This window comes from Microcaecilia unicolor, chromosome 3 (genome assembly GCF_901765095.1).
Source record: "Microcaecilia unicolor chromosome 3, aMicUni1.1, whole genome shotgun sequence".
NCBI classification, from domain to species: Eukaryota; Metazoa; Chordata; class Amphibia; order Gymnophiona; family Siphonopidae; genus Microcaecilia; species Microcaecilia unicolor.
Genome location: NC_044033.1, coordinates 233,959,239 through 233,978,379, shown reverse-complemented (window position 1 = coordinate 233,978,379; position 19,141 = coordinate 233,959,239). Strand labels below are relative to the sequence as shown.

General features: G+C 45.4%; 1 protein-coding gene across 1 annotated transcript in view; it reads left to right on the top strand.

The window, feature by feature from the left end:
• LOC115464434 (vomeronasal type-2 receptor 26-like) overlaps window positions 1-19,141 on the top strand; it is a 48,199-nt gene that overhangs the window by 5,966 nt on the left and 23,092 nt on the right. The window lies entirely within an intron of this gene.

The window sequence follows — 19,141 nt, the reverse complement described above, 5'->3', positions numbered from 1 at the left end:
TATCTGGTGTGCAGCAGTTTAAAAACTTTTTTTTTTTTTTGGGGGGGGGGGGGGGGGGGGAGGTGAAACAGCTCTTTAATCCTAAGCATTCATAGTACTGTTACTGGTACCATATCATGCCATAATAATTAGATACAACAGATGTTGTGACCTTCTTTGGGCTGTAATCTCATACCACAACAGAATTAAATTACACTGATAGATCAGGGCACAAAATGCAAAACTTGCTCCCCATACCCCATCCTGCAGAAATTTAGTTGAATTATGGGCATGTGGCAAATCTGAAATTACCACCAGGGGGGCGTGGTAGCTTGGCAGTAGTCTCATTTTGACGTACACTGCATACATTATAGTGCCTAACGTGCCTTTGTAAAAGGGCCCCAATGTGTTGGTGGCCTGGCATGCCATGCTGGCTGGACTTGTGTTGCTAAATGTACTATGCAAACTGTGCAAAAAGGAGATTGCATAAAATGGAGGGGGAAAACTGCCACAGAAGGGGAGGGGAGTGTGCAAAGAGCCCTCTATGTGCACAAGCATAGCAGCTGACCCTGAATGTCAAATGCTGTACCACTGGCCAAGGCACCAATGTGCCCTGTAGATCTCCCAACTGCCCCCCTTTCACAGCTCACTCCCCAATCCATCATGCTTTGGATCTCAATTAGGCCACATTTTGGTGACATCAACTGGATTATGGCCTTCACCAGCCTGTGATACCAGTTAAACTAAGGTGGCCCACGACAGCCCCAGATACTGGGGCTCATAAACCCCCCTCCCATGGAGGGAGTTTGGAAAAACATGCCTGCAGTCTCACTCTCCAATCTGTTCTGCCATCTCATGGCTGTAGGCCGTGTGGGATTGAGACCTTTTTTGAGCCCTATCAGGGGGTCATAAAAATTGGCTTGCTAGGTCTTTGGGGCAGGCTGGCCCCTTACTTGGTGAGATGGGCAGGACTGAGAGTTGTGCCAGGAATGTAGCCACTGGATGCACATGTGTCTGCAGACAGATTCCTAGACAAGGACCAGGCAGCCCAAACTTTGGCCTCTTAGTCTTAACCTAGCTTGAGAATGGCTCCACCTCCAGACACCCTACAACCATCAGCACATCTAGTGTCCTCAGGGGATTAGGGGATTTAAAGAAATCTCAGAAGCCGTGGCGAGGCGCAGCTCCTCGCGCCTGCATGTAAAAGAAGTGTGGATCGTCTCATCGGGCCTTCCCTCACTCTGTCAGTCCCGCCCTTGCGGAAATAGGAAGTTGCGTCAGCGAAGGGTGGGACAGACAGAGTGAGGGAAGGCCCGATGAGACGATCCACACTTCTTTTACATGCAGGTGCGAGGCGCTGCGCCTCGCCTTGCCACGGCTTCCAAGATTTCTTTAAAGGTAGGGTGCGGGAGCTGGTTGGATGGAGCTGAGGGTAGGCACTGGGTCTGGGGGTGTTGATGCACCCGGGGGGGAGCTGGCAGGGAGCACCCCCCTTGAGCTGACACCCGTTGCGGACCGCCCCCCCTTGCTACGCCGCTGGTCGCATTTTCAGTATGGTAATACTAGAGCCCAGCTAAGGAACAGGTTATTTTGAGTTAGTCTTCACTGAACCAAACTTGCTTTCTTTTGTCATCACTATCTAGCTGGATAGACAGTGTCTTAAAAGATGGAGGATAAATGATTTTTTTTTTTTACATTTATATCCCACATTATCCCAAGCAAACTCTGGTTCGATGTGGCTTACATTTGAAAATACACCAAGACATCATAATAGAATTCAGATATATCATGGGAGCAAATAGATTGATATGTCTAAACATTTAACAAAGTTGAAACCAGTGGCGTAGCTAGGGTAGTTGACACCCAGGGCCGGTCATTTTTTAACACCCCCCCCCCCCCCCCCCCCGAAATCCAGTACTAGGCATACCGAGAATACAAAACACTCAGGACCTATAGAGCAATTCTACCATACCATAAGCAGTAATTTGTACGAGTCACACAGGGAAAAGGAATGCATCTTAAACACTACAGTGAGCACTAGAACATCAATTCACCTATTGTAAAATGAAAACAGACAGATTAGTACAGATCGTCGATCCTGCACAGTCAATGCCAACCGAAAGCCATGTCTTTTTCACAAATAGATACACCCTAATCCACTATAGAATAAGTAATCATAAACTTTCTATTTAGACAAAAATTAAACTGAACTCCCGATGCCAGACTCTGCATACAATGCAACACCACAGAAACAGAAAATGTCCTCTAGTACGGTGCAAAATATAAAGACAGCAGATGTAAATTTGAAAAAACTAACAAATACCAATCACCACTTTACAAATTAACAAATAGAAATAAAACAAATAATATCATTTTATTGGACTAATACATTTAGCTTTCAGAGGCCAAAACCTCCTTCCTCAGGTCAATTCAGTATAGTACTGTTAGTGTCCTATCCTGACCTGAGGAAGGGGGTTTTGTTCTCTGAAAGTAAAATGTATTAAAATTAGTCCAATAAAAAGATTACCTTATTTACATGTTCTATTATAAACATTTATTAACACAGCTACAATACTATTTTATCCTAAAGCAAAAAAATAAAAAATATATATTTACAGTTCGTTGTCTCTGGTTTCTGCTTTCCTCATCTTTTCACTGTCTTCCTTCTATCCAGCATCTGTCTTCGCTCTCTCTCTGCCAACCAGTGTCTGCCCTCTCTCTCTGCCCCTTCCATCCACTGTCTGCCCTCTCTCCCTTCCATCCACTTCTGCCCCTTCCATGCACCATCTGCCCCAGTCTGCCATCTCTCTCTCCCCCTTCCATCAACATCTGCCCTCTATCTCTGCCCCTTCCATCCACCCACCATCTGCCCTTTCTCTCTGCCCCTTCAATCCGTCTGCCCTCCCTCTCCCATCCGTCCAGGGTCTGCCCTCCCTCACGTGCCCCCCTTCTATCCAGGATCTGTCCCCTCTCTCTCTGCCCCCTCTTTTCAGCCCCCAGTTCCAGTCCCCTTCATCCACCACATGTCTTGCATCCCCCCCTTTCAGCCCCAGACCCATTCTCCCACCTGCCCCAGGCATGGACCCATTTTCCCTCCTGCCCCCTTGTCAGACACCAGTTCCAGCTTCAGATCCCTTCTCCCATCTTAGCACTCCCCTCCCCCCCAATCCCCTTCTCCCCTCTCTGAGCACCCATCTGAGCTCCCCCACCCTCCCTAATCCCCTTTAAGCACCCCTCTGAGCTCCCCACCCCTCCCCAATCCCCTTCTCCCCTCCTTGATGCTCTCCCACCCTCCCTAATCCCCTTTAAGCACCCCTCTGAGCTCCCCCACCCCTCCCCAATCCCCTTCTCCCCTCTCTGAGCTCCCCCACCCTCCCTAATCCCCTTTAAGCACCCCTCTGAGCTCCCCCACCCTTCCCCAATCCCCTTCTCCCCTCTCTGAGCTCCCCCACCCTCCCTAATCCCCTTCTCCCCTCTCTGAGCTCCCCACCCTCCCTAATCCCCTTTAAGCACCCCTCTGAGCTCCCCCACCCTTCCCCACCCTTCCCCAATCCTCTTCTCCCCTCTCTGAGCTCGCCCACCCTCCTTAACCCCCTTTAAGCACCCTCTGAGCTCCACCACCCTTCCCCAATCCTCTTCTCCCCTCTCTGAGCTCGCCCACCCTCCCTAACTCCCTTTAAGCACCCCTCTGAGGTCCCCCACCCCTCCTCAATCCCCTTCTCCCCTCTCTGAGCTCCCCACCCTCCCTAATCCCCTTTAAGCACCCCTCTGAGCTCCCCCACCCTTCCCCAATCCCCTTCTCCCCTCTCTGAGCTTCTCCACCCTCCCTAATCCCCTTTAAGCACCCCTCTGAGGTCCCCCACCCTTTCCCAATCCCCCTTCTCCCCTCTCTGAGCTCCCCCACCCTCCCTAATCCCCTTTAAGCACCCCTCTGAGCTCCCCCACCCTCCCTAACCCCCTTTAAGCACCCCTCTGAGCTCCCCCACCCTTCCCCAATCCCCTTCTCCCCTCTCTGAGCTCCCCACCCTCCCTAACCCCCTTTAAGCACCCCTCTGAGCTCCCCCACCCTTCCCCAATCCCCTTCTCCCCTCTCTGAGCTCCCCCACCCTCCCTAATCCCCTTTAAGCACCCCTCTGAGCACCCCCACCCCTCCCCAATCCCCTTCTCCCCTCTGAATCCCCCCCGACCCGACCCGAGATCCGTTCTCCTACCCTGTCCTGCTTTAAAAAAAATTTTTTCGAAGCGCCGGAAAGTGGCAGGCAACGCGCCTCGTGTCTGCCCTGCTAGTAAAGAAGATCTCGCTGACGTCGTCGCCCTTCCCACATTGAGTCCCGCCCCCCTCTGAGGCAACTTCCTATTACCGGGAGGGCGGGCGGGACTCAGTGTGGGAAGGACAACGACATCAGCGAGATCTTCTTTACTAGCAGGGCAGACGCGAGGCGCGCTGCCTGCCACTCTCCGGCGCTTCGAAAAAAAAATTTTTTAAGGCGGAGCAGCGGGAGCTGAGCACCCCCTCACCCGATGACACCCGGGGCGCACCGCCCCCACCGCCCCGCCCTTGCTACGCCACTGGTTGAGACTAGCATATATACCCAACTAGGCATTTAAAAGTCTGTCCTTTAATGATGCCACATGTTCAGGAATCATAGCCATGTTTCTGTTTCTGTGGTGTTGCATTGTATGCAGAATCTGACTTCTTGGGGGTTCTGTTTAATTTTTGTCTAAATAAAACGTTTGTGGTTACTTATTCTATAGTGCTTTAGGGTGTATCTGTGTCTGTGAAAAAGACATGGCTTTCTCTTTACATTGACTTTGCAGGATCAGCGATCCGAACTATTCTGTCTGGTTTAGTTTTACAATAGGTGAATTGATGTTCTAGTGCTCACTGTAGTGTTTTAAGATGCTTCCTTTTCCTAGGTACAACCTTGTGTGACTCATAGAAATTACTTGCTTATGGTATGGTAGAATTGCTGTATAGGTCATGAGTGTTTTGTATTCTCGGTATGCCTAGTACTGGATTTGGGGGGGGGGGGGGGTTAAAAAATGACTGGCCTCGGGTGCCAAGTACCCTAGGTACACCATTGGTTACAACGACATCCGGAATCTACCTACTTAGGTTCTGGATGATTGATTATATTTTTGGTTTAACAAGTGAACTCAGAGGACTCCTGAGGAAGACTGGAAAACTGAAACATGGACGTTGTTGAGTCTTATTTCACTTGTGACTGTATATTCAAACCTAGATCCATTTGAGACTGTATAAGTTACAGCTATCTATTAAAGGTGTTTCTACAACCCTGAATCATCCTGGCTACTGATTGCCTCCTCTGCTTTGTTTGATTGTTGATCACTTATGGAAGTACTGATTTTCCATTTGTGTTTGGGCTTTGATAAAGGTACCAGTTTTGTACTTCTGCTGCATTTGATACAATAAGTCATGAGATCTTATTGTGGCGTTTAAAAGCAGTTGGCTTGGAGGGATTGTTTTTAATGGTTTGAGTCTTTCCTCTCTGACAGGCAATTTAGGGTCAGGGGTGAGAGTAATTCTTCATCTTTTTGGACATTTCTTTTGGCGTACCACAGGGATCAGTTCTTTCCGCAACGTTTTTAAATATCTTTGTCAAACCTTTATGTTTGCAGTTAAATACTCTTGGAGTTGATTATGCTGATGATATTCAATATATTTTCAAAGTTGTGCAGCCTTATTAAAAAAACTATTGATTTTTTGAAGTTGTTGCTCCATTACTATCGATTAAGATTGAATATGAATAAGACGACACAGGTAATGCTGTTGGGCAATTCTCCTATTTCCTCATTTCCCAAATCCTGAACAGTTGGGGATGTTGAATTACAATTTGTTCAGAAAGTAAAATCCTTGAGAGTTGTTCTTGATCAATCACTCATAATGCAAGAACAGGTACAAAAGGTTATAAAAACAATCTTTGCGAACCTGAGAATTGCCAGAAGTCTGAAAGATTTTTTTAAACCTAGATCATTTCTAATTGGTAGTTCAAAGTACAGTTATTCCTGTAATAGTTTATTGATGGGTGTTCACAAAAGAGTTTTAAGATTGCTTCAGTCCACACTGATTGCTGTTGCTCGTGTAATTAAAAGAATTTCTAAATTTGAGCACACAATCCATCTTTAATTGCCCTTGATTGGTTACCGATAGAATCACGTATTCATTATAAGATTGTGTTTTTGCGTTCACTTTACACCTTCATTAGCCCTCTCGTTCGCCAAGTTCTTTGTCATCAAACATTTTAGATGTACCCTCCTTCTGTTCTATCTTTTTGGAGGAATTTAGGAATTCTGTTTTTTACATTAAAGGTCCTCCATTGTGGAATGCACTTTCAAGCAAAATTCAATCCCTTCAAGATATAAAGGAGTTTAAATCTATGTTAAAGACCCTGCTATTTCAAGAACCCTATATTGCCAACTCAGTTTAATCTGATGACTGTGTTTTCTGGCATGCTGCAATTGCCAGAACTTTAAATCTTGTATAATTTTTATTTAGTTCAGGTATAGGTCAGGCTGTTCTATGTAGTAATGGTGTTATGGTTGGTAATTATATAGCTATTTTGTTTTTGTGCTATGTTATTTTCTTTTATTATTTTATTTTATGCATGTACCGTTGTAATCCACCTAGATTTGGTAGATAGTGTAGAATATACATTCTGAACTAAATAAATCTTCCAAAACTTTTTCCAGTCTTCATAATGATTTAATCTTTTAGTCTTCTAAATCTTTAACATCTTTAAAACTTTTTTAAAGCAATTCATCACTTAAAGTCCCAGCAAAAATATAGGTGCAAACATTCAACTGATCATTTCCCTCAATGGAGCCATCCGTTTCACAAGCTGTGCTTCATTAGGAGCATCTTCTTTTAACCAGAACCTCACGTGCCAGAACCATTTTCCACTCTAAAAGAAAAAATAAGTGTGAATAAAGCATTTTCTCAATTTTTGACACCATCAAAACATTCATTATAGATAGCTTCTTACTTCTCTGTAGCTCCAGTTACAAAAGTCACAAACTTAAAAATGGCACTGTCCATTAACTACGATGTCATCAACATATGAAACCAGTCCATTGCATAGCAGCTGATCGTTGAAACAGGTACATACCCCCATCCCCCCTGGGTGAATTGTGCATTAGATGTTGAGGAGCATTTTCGATATGTACAAATAGTGAATTAAACGTTTATTGAAAAATATCTACAAAAAAATGGAAGTCTTTAATGGAAGAAAGAACTAAACATTTTCTGATGTTTGAAAATACAGAAAAAAAAATGTTTAGAAAGAGAACATGCAAACATCATAGATGTTCGGAGATAAACATTTCCACCAATCAAAAATACAGTTCGTAAAACATACAACAGTGGTACTGGTCCCTGTGTTGAGAAAATGTCCACAGCAAAGGCAGGATGTTCCCTCCACATATAAAATGTGCGTATATACTTCTACACATGGAGGAATGTTCCTCAGTGTGCACAGTCATGTTTCTGCGAAGGGAACCAAATCTCACAGTGCCGGAGACAGAGCTCCTGGTCCTTCTGTGCCTGAGGCACAGGAGACAAATTTTTAAACACCACCACCACCACCTCCTCTCCCCTGCAATGTCTCCATAAAGGCAAGGAGATCAATCAGAGGCACCCTGTCAAGGTGAGTGTGAAGCATTGCCCCCACCCCAGGATCATATCACCCACTCATGTGTAAGCACCATATATAAACAGGGTCACATACAGCGATTTCCCTTTGTTGTTGCCATATATGTTATAGATTTTTCATGAGAAAGAATAACAAAACCTTGCTGAAATCAGAATGTACAGAATATCCAATGACAAGTAATTATGGGGCCCCCTCTCTACTAAACTTGAAATACTAAAATTAGGGGCTGTATATATCTGGACCCCCCCCCCCCCCCCCACCCAGCATCGTGCACCACACCTACATACTGATGGGAATGTTGGCAGCAGCTTACTAAAGTACATTGAGCCACCCAAAGGCACACATGTTTTACTCCACTACCCATCCCCACCTCCCAGCGACTGTGCCATCATGCCATCCTCTGTCCTCAAGGTCACTTCTGCTCACACAGCACCTGTACTTGTGTTCTTCATACCCCCCCCCCCCCCCCCCCCCCCCCATCTGACTGTAACCACTTGCCACAGGCTATGTGAGAAACAGTACACATGTTGTAAAAAAAAAAAATAATAATAATAATGTATGTGATGCCAAGAAGGCTCATCACCTGAACACTGTCTCTACCAACTTGTGTTTTGCAGATGCTTCGGTATCCACTGGGACCTAGAGTTGCTCTGGCACTGGTACAGACGCATCCAGAGAGAAGATCCTGCCATAATCTGGCACATGAGGGAGCACCTCAGGACCCCACATAAGTACCACAGACATAGCACCCCTTTTACAGCTCTGTCCCTGATCAAGGCCTGATTATGAAGCTATCCTCATTACAGTGTGCTCACAACCCCCATATCTACCAGAATGTGTTGCAGCCAACACACAACCTATAAGATGACATGGAAAGGAAGGGGTGGAGGGGGGAAACCCTTTGGATGGCATCCTCCAGTGACCTATAGAAAAGGGCAAAGCTTGTCACAGACACCTACCTAGTACACTGTAGCCACTATGTCAGGGGAAATAAAACAGTAAACCCAAACACCCACAATAGGAATCAAACCAACGTCCCCTGCATTCAGGTCGCACAGCCCTAACCCCTACTCCAAATACCTTATAGCCCTTACCCCTACTCCAAATACCTATCTGACAAAGGAGTATTCAAGGAGGACAATACATTGACCTCAGAGACTCATCACAGCATCAGTTGGCCTCCCAGATGGATGGTCTGTCATTCCCCCTAACTCACACTTATTGGATGTACCAGGGTATGCTGCCCTGTAAGACATCCCTCAAGGCCCAAGCTGGAGGACCCTGAAATCTATACATTATAGTGGGCCCCAACCCCCTCTTATGGAAGTTCCCCATTTCCTCTTCCCCTGGCACCTCCAAAGTATGGGCATGAGTCATAGAGTGATGTGCAGCCACTGCCATTAGTGAGGGCCCTAAAACAGCTAGCACGAGTATCTGACAGATAGATGCCCCCAAACCTAAGTTTCCCACTTTGACACCTGGAAACTGCCTTTCTCCTGGGGGTCCCAGCAGAGTTGGCATTTCACAGCCAGCTGTAGGACATATAGGCATAGGGACACACACACACACACACACACACACACACACACACATCCCTGACAAAAACAGTAACAATTGCTCCATCTGTGCAACAGCACCATGACATACTACCTCAAGCTGGGCCAGAACCCATCCTGTGTGCCAATAGCCAGACAACCCTTTCAGAGGACAAACAACTCCAGTATCATTGCCTCCAGGGTTCCCTGCTGGGTCATCTCATTGGTGCCCTGGAGCAGCTATTTTTGAACTCAACCAGGGAGAATGGGTTCAAAGAGAGAGTGGGGAGAAGGTGAAGGGAAAGAAATAATGGGCTTGGAAACAGAAGAGAGGGAGAGATGGTGGCCAGTAGGATAGAGGGAGGCAAGAGAAGGAGAGAAGTTGGACCCCGTGGGGTATGGAGGGAGGGGGACAGAGATACTGGCAGGTGGGAAGAGAAAGGAAGAGATGGTGGACCTGGGGGTTGTACAGAGGGAGGGAAAGTTACTAGATGGGAGTGCAGTTGTGAAGAGAAAGGGAGAGATGGTGGACATGGGGTGGCGGGGTGGTAGGGAAGGAGAGAGAGAAGTTGGGAAGAGAAACAGAGAGATAGTAGGGAAGGAGGGAGAGATGCTGAAGGAGAGGGCATTCTGGAAGAAAGAGAAAGAAGCTAGAATTGGGGATAGGAGAATATTGAGTCTGGAGGTGGAAGGGAGGGATACATGCTGAACAATGGGATGGAGGGAGGAAAGAGATGCTACATCAAGGGGGAGGGAAGAAGAACAGACAAGAGAGAGGGAATAATATTGGGCCATGGGGTGGAGAGACAGAGGAGGAGAGATGGACCCATGGTGAGGGGAGCAGGAGGAAAAAGAGATGAGAAAGAAAGATGCTAGGGGGGTGGTGGGAAAGGGATAGGGAGATGTATCCCACCCCAGTCTCATTGCCTGACAAGAGTGGAGAGAGGGAGAGGAGGCTCTGGAAATGGTGAAACCATGTGGGAGAAGTCAAAGGGGGGTGGCAAGAAGATGAGTGAGGTGAATAGTGAATATAGAGGTATAAATGTGGTAATGGGGAGTAGATAGAAGGAAATAGAAGGCTGGGGAAAGAGTGATATAGGAAATGGGAGGGCTAGGGACTGAGAGGAGATGGAAAATTCATAGGTAGCTGAAAATTATAAAAGAAGGGTGTAAGAGAGTGAAATTTCAGTGAACAGAGGCAGAAAAGGAAAAATCAATATGTTAGAGGCAGGTGTAATGAGGGAATGGAACAAGAGAGGAGAAAATAAAAATGGACAGCAGACACTGGAAAGAGAATTTGCAGAAGACAGACAAGAAAGCAGAAAAAGAGAAACTGGGACCAAGATGATGGAAAAACAAAGTGTCTAGACAACAAAGGTAGAAAAAAGTTTTATTTTGAATTTATTAACTGGAATAGGTTAGCTTGCATCACAGATGGTTTTTGTATTGTATTCTGTGGCATAGCAAGGCGGCTGATTTGGGAGAGGGAGGGGGCTTGAGCCCAAATGGGTGGGCACTAAATTTTCTCCCCACCCAAATGCAAAATATAAATACTTGAGCTGGTGGTGGTCCCCCAAGCCCCGCCAACTGAAGACTTCCTTCTCCAGTCTAGCAGTCAGAAATCTCCAAGCTCTGCAGCTGGTGACAGTATCTCCAAATTGCCACTGCCCCACCACCACCATGCATGTTCGGATTTCATAAATGTGTAAAAGATGAGCAGGTGTGGGTGGGGGCAGCAGCAGCACTGAAATACTGCTGCTAGCTACAGAGCTTGGAGAGTTCTGGTCACTGGATCTGAGGAAGGGAAGGAGATGGTCATCAGCTGGTGAGGCTTGGGGAGCTGGGGAGCCCCACCAGCTACAGCAAGGGAGATGTTAATTTTTTTTTGGGGGGGGGGTTCTAAGTCCTCCTCCTCCCCCCCCCCCCACCTTTGTGGTTATGCCACTGATTGTGTTCAGTACAAATTTCTATTTTTATTTCTCCAGTGTTGCAGTACTTGCAGAGTTTAACTTCATGGGATTCCTAGTTCCGTTTTGGTGTTCATATTTGTGATCCCTAGTTCTGTATTTGGTGAAAGTCTATCTGTGTTTTGTGTGTGAAGAAGTCATTTAAGGTTGTTTTATGTGTGGTAGTAATGATGGGTGGGGATATCGAGGGAGGGGGCAGGGAGGAAAGGGGATTGGGGGCCCCCTCCTTAATTTCTGCCCTGGGCCCCAGCATGTCTAAAACCGGCCCTGGTTACCAGCAAGAAAATAAGTCAATATGAGTTTATCGTTCATTTAGCTTTGGAGTTAGACAGCTTCACATCTCCTAGAAAAAGCATAGGCTGGAGGCGCCTATTGACCAAACAGAGCATAGAACAAGCCTTAAACAATGCAAGTGTAACCCCCCGGTGGCAGCACCTGGTGTTAAATCAAATAACAGCAATTGATGTTAAGGGCCAAGATGCACTAAAGTCGTCGTTAGAGCCGTTCTGTACCAAATTCCATAGCGAATCGGTAGGGAACGGCTATGCATCAAGGAAAGGGAATGCAAATGAGCTACTCGTTGTAGCTCACTTGCATTCTCTATTCCTTCTTAAAACAGTCGGAGAATCGGCCGATCAAGCATGCGCAGAGCAGCAAAGCATTATGCTGGCTGCTCTGCGCATGCCAAATACGCCTCCCTGTGCCGCCCAAAGACGCCGCACCACTCACCCCCCCCCCCCCCCCCCCCCGCCGCAATAATAAAAACAAAAGTGCAGTTGAGGCCGGCCATCGAAAAAAGCCGTCCGTTTTCGCCGTCATTCACCTCAATAATAAAAAACATCTTTTTTGGCCGTGCTTCACTCAGCTGTGAGACCTGGAAGTCTCTGAGCCAATCAAATAGGGATAGTAAATCTCTCGAAATATCAATTATCACAGCATGAGGTCTCTGTACTCTCCAAAGGACTTTCATTTTGCCCATCCAGCAAGCTGAATGAAATTCAACTATACTCAGCCCTGGAAGAATTCTTTAAAAAACTGCGCTTGAAGGTACATTTCCTCAATAAAGAAACTCCCAACAGACTGGAATACAATTTTAAACAAAAGAACACATATTTCATCCCACAGGATTGGCAAAACAACAAACTGGACAACTACATAGGGCAAAATCACAACTTTCTATCAAACAAAAGAAAATTCTGTACAACCTTACTCCACCAGAAAGAGTGGCCATAAAAACCATACAAAACAACCAACACATTGTCATCAAACCTGCAGACAAAGGAGGCTCGGTGGTGATTATAGACACACAAAAATACATCAAAGAAGGACACAGAAAGCTCTTGGACAACACATACTACAGGAAACTAACTAAGGATCCCATGCAGGATTATACAAAACAACTGAAAGACCATATCAAAACACATCCAAAACAAGTACAGCCACATCTGAAGAAACTCATGCCAAACATCCTTTTGTGGGCGTATTCTACATGCTACCCAAAATCCACAAACTTGGAAATCCTGGCAGACCAATCATATCTGGTATTGGCACACTCCCAGAGGAAATAGCTGAACTTAGAGAGGATTCTGAAACCTTTCGTGCACAAGATAAACAGCTTCATACAAGACACCACAGACTTTCTGAATAAATTAAAAAATATCAAGCAGTTACTACTGGGTACCCTTCTGGTCATCATCCAACTAGCAACCTTGGCATTGAAAGAAAACGTTTTCTGTTTTCAAGGACGATACTACAAACAAACAAAAAGGGTAGCAATGGGAGCCACCATGGCTCCTGACATTGCTATCCTATATGTTACACCTACCATCCAGGTTCCAGCTCCGTCCTCCCCCAGCATGGCGCCGCCTCCCCCCCCCCCCCCCACCCCCACGCAGTCCCCACCTGCCAACCAGGTTCCAGCTACGTCCACCCCAGCGTGGCGCCTCGCATCTGCAGCGCTGCTGTAAAAAGAAGAAAATCACCTCGTCGTCGGCCCTTCCCTCACTGTCCCGCCCTCTGACATAACTTCCTATTTTCTCGAAGGCAGGACACAGTGAGGGAAGGGCCGATGACGAGGCGATTTTCTTCTTTTTACAGCAGCGCTGCAGATGCGAGGCGCCACGCTGGGGTGGATGGAGCTGGAACCTGGTTGGCAGGTGGGAACTGCGTCGGGGGGAGTGCCGTGCCGTGTTGCCCTGCACCCAGGGGGGGGGAGGGGGGAGCAGTGGCAATCCACCCTGGGTGTCAGGCAACCACAGAACGCCACTGCCAACTCTTTATTTTCTTAGCCACTTACTTGGAGAACCATATCGGTTTTCCTTTTTCTCTTTCTTTTATTTACTCTCCTTACATAAAGGTTTGTAACCATATTTATAGCCATATTTATAGCTCCTTTCAGCCTGCGTAACCTGACTTCTCTGTAACTTCTAATTTTTGGTCCTTTATTCTGCAATTGGTAAGGGGTGGGGCCAGGGGTGGAGCTTAAATCCATAATTGTCTGATAACACACAGAAAAAATAAATAAATAAAAATAAAAGTCACAATTAATACCTTTTATTAAATTTAGATATTAGATATGTATCATATGTCAAAGAATAAAGTGGTTGCTCAAAGCATACTGTATACTAACCACAATCGCTCAACTACAAAACACAATGCACAACTTTGTGCAAAAACACACTCAGAACCTTACTGTACCATAAATATTACACTGGGCAGAACCTAATACACCAATATACCACCCATACGGAAAATGCAGACCGTCAACAATATGAAACAAGGATCATAATATCACAATTCTCATGTAGAGCCATAAAACATCCTAATTCATGTTTAATGTGGGATAAAATGCCATACATAAGTAAATAAATATAAACATTAAATGTTGAGCACCTGATTCTCAAAGTGGACATATTCCAAACACTATAATGAAAATAAAATTATCTTTTCTACCTTTGTTGTCTGGTGACTTTGTTTTTCTGATCATGCTGGCCCAGTATCCGATTCTGCTGCTATCTGTCCTCTTAACTCTGTTTCCAGGGCTTCCTTTCCATTTATTTCTTTACTTTCTGCCTTTCTTCTTCATTTCTTGTCCTCGCTCCCCTGCCCCCCCTCCAGCCATCCATACCCACCCATTGATTCTCTCCTCTCCTCTGCCCCCCTCCAGCCATCCACACCCACCCACCCATTGATTCTCTTCTCTCCTCTCTGTTCCCGGGCAGATTTTCTAACAGGAGCTGCTCATCCAATCAGAGAGCTCTATTTGAATACAAATTAACATACAGACACTCTAATGGGAATTTTTAGTCAAAAACACTAGCTAAACCCTTCGTTTTTGGATCAAAGTTCACATTTTTGATCAGAGCCATGCCCTAACATTAAGGCTGTAAACATTTCCAACAATTTTTACCCATAAATATGCAAATGAGAACCTCCCAAAATGGACTAATTTGCATATGGCTTGAGCAAATTTGAGTACATAGCATACCAATCCCACTTCCTAGCACCTAAATTCTGCAATTAGATTTAATGCAAATACTTTTAAAACTTATTTTTAGCACTTTTAAAATTTCAGGGGTCAGTGCAAGTCTCTTTGGTGTGCACTGCTCATGTGCAGGAATTCATGATCCTAGTTAAATATCTCCCTGGCAACCCAGGACACCTCCAGCCAACCCCCCTGCTCTGCTCTTCCAGCAGTAAGATAATCAAATTACAACTGGTTATACACAAGGCTAGAGACGGCTTTCACACAGCTGCTGCTATTTAAACCCCCCAGAGCAGCAGGACTCGCAGGAGAACTACTACTAATACTATTTAGCATTTCTATAGAAACAGCTGACCCATCCTGCTGTGGCTGGGGAGGCATAGCCTCCCCAAGCCTCTTATACCGGGCGCCTATGTTTTCAGGATATTATGATTTGTGCTGAGATGTTTTTCCTTATAGCAGACATATCTGGTCAAGTTTAAGTTATGGGATAATATAACTATATGTAAAAATGTCTGTGTTTCCATTTAGTATGTATGTGGTTTATGTTGATACAGGATAGCTGTTGGGCTGGCTATTTACTTAGAAATCTATTAGTAAGTGCACTATTAAGGCATTATTTAGTAGTATCCTAAGAAACACTATTCACACCTATATACATAGTGCCCATTCATGTTAGATCTGGGCCCACCCAAAATGTCAGGTCTGGCTATGCCACTGCAGTAGCTTAGCCAGACCTGACATTCTGGGTGGGCCCAGAGCTAATATGGGTGGGCACTATGTATAAAGGTATGAGTAGCATTTCTTGGGATACATACAGAACATAGCTAGTATGTTTCCTCTAACAGCTTTCCATAGGAAAAATGTATTCAAATTCTGGTAGCACCTCAATAATAGCAATACAAAATCCTTTCACTGCCAGGTACTTTGTGAAGTAACACTATATCCTGCAAAGAAGCTTCTTAACCTTAACACCAATTCTGAACACGAATACCAGTAACAGTACCTTTTAAAAAGGCAGCAGTGAATATGTACAACAGCAATACACATCCCATTGGAATAGCCAGACAAGTCAGGCTCATAGATCCTCACACAAACCACATGTCAGCAGAATCGCTCACTTGTTTAGTCACAGGCAGAACACAGACCAACCTTATCAATTACAAAATAAAGGATCAAAAATTAAAATTTGTCCTGTAGTCCTTCCTTTCCCTACCCCCCTCCCATCTATCCCCGTAGCCCAGCATCAGCCCTTTTCTTTCCCACCATCCTTCCCGTAGCTAGGCATCAGCCCTATCCAACCCCCCACCCCTCCCTATAGCCCTGTCCTACCTCTACCCTGCCCTTCCCAATCTCCCCCTCCCCCACCCTGAAGCACACCAGCATTAAATATAAAACTTTTTTTTAGTGTTTTGAGCACTGTAGAGTCCACCCCCACCCAGAAACTCACCTTTATTAAATATACAATATTTTTCATTTTAACTAGGCACTGAGCCCAACCCCACCCAGAAACCCACCAATATTACAATTTATTGTTGGTGGGTTTCTAGGTGAAGGTGGGCCCTTCACTGCCTAGAGGAAAAAAAAGTATATTTGATGATTAAATATACTTTTTTTCCCTAGGCAGTGAAGAGCCCCCCCCCCCCCCCCCCCCCCCCCCAGAAAGAAGCCCACCACAAGCATTACATTGTACATAATATATATTTTTAAAAATAAAATTATTTTACCTGGGCAGCTGGGCTTGAGTTTTCCAAATTCTTATGCACACCATACGCTCAGTGTGCATGTGGTGGCAGATGCAGACTTAGAGCACTGCAGATTGTGCTCCGTGTGCTGCTAGATCCTGTGACTGCCTGTTTGTGGTCACGGGGGAGGGCTGAGGCCTGGGGGAAGGGGGCTCAACTCAAGGCTGAAAGAGCGAGCCTGCGAGGGCCCAATAACTTCTCCAGCATCTGCTGGCACAGTGGAGGACATTTGGCCAGTCAAGCTGCAGCTCTGGCGTCAGATTTTTCTGTGCGCTCCGCAGGAGCATAGGGGGAGGGGGGAAGGCAAGCCAATCACCCTGAGACCGATGGTCAGATATGAGAATATCAACAGCCCGTACCAACGTGCGAGCAGCAAGCACGCATAAATGTTTCTTGTAAACCACGTCCAATACAAACCTTAGCTTTAGAAAGTGTGATAGACTGGATCCAGCTCAGAGTGTGAACACAGCACTGCGGCAGGGCAGAAGTGGCACTAGAACAGCCGACTTCCATTCCGATCCATATTCTTACTAAAAAAATTAAGGAAGTTACCGCAGGTAGGAGAGTTGCTGTCTGTTTTTCCTGCCAGCTGCCTAAATGGGCCTAGCTCAGCCGCGGCAGAACTGACAGACCACTGCAGCCTAACTAGCACCTAGAAGATCCTCTTGATTGGAGGATCAGGACAAAGTGGGTGGGCCTGAGCTGAGATTGGTTGGGCCTGAGCTCACCCAGGCCCACCCATAGCTATGCCCCTGTGCTACTGAACATTCCTTATCTAACTTAACAGTGCTTATGCTGCTTCCTGTTTTCTTCACTTGGATCCTTTTGTCCATTTTATGAGAGATGTTCTTTGGGCTCTAACAGCTTCTTTCACTTCTTCTTTTAACTGTGTTGATTGTAATTTGTCCTCCTTTCCACCTTTCTTAACACATAGAATACATCTGGTTTGGACTTTCTAGATGTCTGTGTCTGATAACCTCCTAACCTTAGCAGCTTCTCCTTTTAGCTGTTTGTAAACCATTTTTCTCATGTTATCATAGTTGGCCTTTAGAAAGTTAAATGCTGCCATAATAGATTTCCCCAATGACTTCACTCCAGTTACAAACTTAAATTTGATCATGTTATGATCATAATTGCCTAGCGAACCCAACATTACCCCTTGCACCCAGTCCTACATTCCACTAAGGACTAGCTCTAAAATAGCTCTTCCTCTTGTCAGTTCCTAAACCATATGCTCTATGAAGCAGTCATTTGTTTTGTCTAGGAATTGTATCCCTCCCCCCCCCCCCCCCCCCCCCACCTTTAGTATTACAGATGTGACATTTATTTAGTCAATATTGGGGTAATTTTTTGCCTGGGCTATATTAAGGTTGGGTCTTTTTTCTCCACATTAATTTTTGCAAAGAGCTTTTTGTAGAAATTGATTTTGAAAATGAAGGAGGAATAGATCTGTTTATTGTAAACTGACCCCTCTATGCTTATGCCAGTACAAGGTAAGTGAAGATTTTGCTTTCCTGTTTATTCTAACTGGTGAGATTGTTGCCTTAGTTCTAGGGTACTTTTACACTTACAGTTCTAATTCTAAAACTTTTCTGGAGTATTGATGGTAACCAGGGTCGGCTTACTCATTGTACCAGGTGAGGCAACCCAGGGTGCCGGCAACTAAGGGTGCCAAAATACCTAGCCCTACCATTTTGATACCTGGAGCCACATGGGGTGGGAGCAGAAAGGGTTGCTCCTGCTCTAGTCCACTTTGCCACCATAGAGACCTGGGTGAATCCTAGGGGTGGATTTTAAGCCCTGCGGGGTACAACAGGATCTGATTGGGCTTCTTGGGAGGATATGTGCAGTGGAGGGAAGTGCTTACTGAGGGATCGGGAAGCTATGATCAGGGGGTTGAGAGGATCAGTAAGCTCTGATGGGGGAGGGGTATTGGGAGTCAGGAAGTGATGCAGGTATGCAGCCCTGTGACATCTGTGTTCTCAAATCAACACATAGATGTGGCAGTACAGAACCTGACCCATCTATAGGGTGGTGCTGTAGATGTTTATTTTCATAACGTCTCCTTTTCCTAAATGAGTGCTCCCTCTGGAAGTTGCCACCATAGGAATGTATTTAAGAAGGGGATCTACATCAGCAGACCCTTTGCTAAAATATTTGCCTGATTGCAGACATCTTGTTGTGGACATCTCTAATCAGGTTTCTGTGTCCTTTGTAAAATGCTCTGCCACTCCATAAAAGGTGAACTTTTTTTTTGCTCCTGTTCTTCTGTAAATATATGTGCTTTAAATATGTTATATATTTCATATGTTTTATTATGGGGGTAAGATTCAGCCTGGTAAGCAGCTTGTAAGCCACTCTCACCAGTGGGCTGATCTAACCCCAGATATTCAGTACTGGGTCATCCACAGTCCAGCCATCCATCTAGCTATGTGCACTGACTCAGAAGTTAACTGAGTACCAGCCAGTTAACTTGACTCATACAGTTAGGACAACCTTTTTGCTGTCCTAATTTTATGTACTCACTCAGCTGGTTAGCTGGCGAAATAGCACTACTAATTGGCTAAATACTGGCTCCACCCATGCTCTGCCCCGGACCACCCCTAATGTGCTTAACAATCAGACAATTTTATAAACATCCCCTTGAGCACCTAAAACTGTTCTGTACACTCAGGTTGCTTATAAAATTGCCCTTATTCAATATTCTTTAATGGTACAAGTATTTTGTTTCCTAAATTATTTTTTTACTAAATCTAATCTA